Raw genomic sequence first — 2,251 nt, forward strand, 5'->3', positions numbered from 1 at the left:
CACAAAATTACGCTCCTCTAGATTCACTCATACTTAAACTTAAAACTGTTTTTAAACCGCGACATAAACAAGTTATTAACTCAAGCGCAGGTAAGTGAACCATAACCGCCGGATTTACATTTTACGACGCGTCTCACATACTTGGATGCGGCTTGAGAATATCCTTGGAAAATGTTCTCTTTTTAGGGTTCCGTACCTTAAGGGTAAAAACGGGACCCTATTAACTAAGACTCCGCTGCCTGTCTGTCTGTCTATCTGTCTGTCATCATGCTGTAACTCATGAACCGTGATAGCTAATAGACAGTTGAAATTTTCACAGATGATGTATTTCTGTTGTCGCTATAACAACAAATACTAAAAACAAAATTAAAGAAACTCTAGTATTTAATAACATAAATCTAGACTTTAGAGTTCTGTAGAATCGCTCAAAGGCTCGAAGGCTTGAGATTGCGCATCCTTTAATAGGTAAGTACCATTATGTAAATGCCATTTTCATATTAAACGCGGACTTATCTCACGGGAGTTTACGTCCCACGAGACGACGGATTAATTAAATGAAGTGTACTGAAGTAACGTAATAGCGACATTACAGTACTTGCTGTAGACCTAACTATACTTTAATCACTGAAGAACTTAATTTAGATAGTATCAGCTAACGAGTTGAAATTTCATTAGGTTCAGACATTGTTTAGTGTAAATTACTTCTGACATACCTACGAAATAAGTGGGTACCTACCTAAGTACCTATATACATTACATACGTATCTCTATAACCTTTTACTCTCTTTACATTTTACGATACCTAACACCTACCTATCAGATTAATAAAAACCGGGCAAGTGCGAGTCGGACTCGCGCACGAAGGGTTCCGTACCATAATGCAAAAAAAAAACAAAAAAAAGCAAAAAAAAACGGTCACCCATCCAAGTACTGACCACTCCCGACGTTGCTTAACTTTGGTCAAAAATCACGTTTGTTGTATGGGAGCCCCATTTAAATCTTTATTTTATTCTGTTTTTAGTATTTGTTGTTATAGCGGCAACAGAAATACATCATCTGTGAAAATTTCAACTGTCTAGCTATCACGGTTCGTGAGATACAGCCTGGTGACAGACGGACGGACGGACGGACGGACGGACGGACGGACGGACAGACGGATGGATGGACGGACAGCGAAGTCTTAGTAATAGGGTCCCGTTTTACCCTTTAGGTACGGTACCCTAAAAACCAGCCAAGAGCATATCGGACCATGCTCAGTTCCATAGTTACCGGGTTCCGCTCAGTGTAGGGTTCCGTAGTTGAACGGGAGTACCTAAGTATATGATGTTGTAGGAAAAGGGATTACATAACTAGGTACCTAGTTTTTACTAAGAAGAGGAGACTTTTCACGATAAGTCAAAAACGGCTCAAATGATAATTTACGCAAATACTCTATCAAGTGTTTTAGAAGTCCTATCCAACGAAACCCCAACACCATACGGTGGAAGCGAAAAAAAAACATCCCCGCTTCACGTGTAGGGGGTAAGTACCTCTCCTATACGTAAAATATAAATATATTTATATTTTTTTCTATTTTTATTTTACCACTTTGTTGACATGATTCATTTAAATATTTATGCCAAATTGCAGCTTTCTAACACTATAAACGATCAGAAGCAAATATAAGCCTCGGACCACCCTCGGACAGACGGACAGACAGACGGACATGGCAAAACTAAGGGTTCCTAGTTGACTACGCAACCCTACGGCTACGGGAATCATACGGACCACCCCATTGTACTCAGAAGGTTTCGGAAAAAACACCTCCTATACCCTCAAAGGAAAGCCTTTAAGTACACCCTCCTGAATTTAGTTACTAGTAACTGGCGAGAGAGACACCGCCATACGTAAAACACGATGGAGATATCTCCATTTAATTTCTACGTATTGCTGTGTCCTTGTCGTCAGTTATAATCAGCTCGAACCTAAATTGGGGATGATGATGATGATGAGTGAAGGACATTTTTTTTACCATGATGAACAAAATGATGTTGCAAGCGCCATCTGTTGGTCATCACAGCTAACCTAACATTATTCGAGATTATAACCAAACAATAATGTCTCTAAAAAGGATCATATATTTTCTATTAGGTATTATTAAGTGATTGTAAGTTTCACAGAAGAATAATTTACATATAATAGTATTGATTGAATAATTATGTTTCATACAAATGAGCATTCATGAGCGTGATATTTTATTTGTTACTGGCAA

This window comes from Cydia fagiglandana, chromosome 12 (assembly GCF_963556715.1).
Source record: "Cydia fagiglandana chromosome 12, ilCydFagi1.1, whole genome shotgun sequence".
Classification (NCBI taxonomy): domain Eukaryota; kingdom Metazoa; phylum Arthropoda; class Insecta; order Lepidoptera; family Tortricidae; genus Cydia; species Cydia fagiglandana.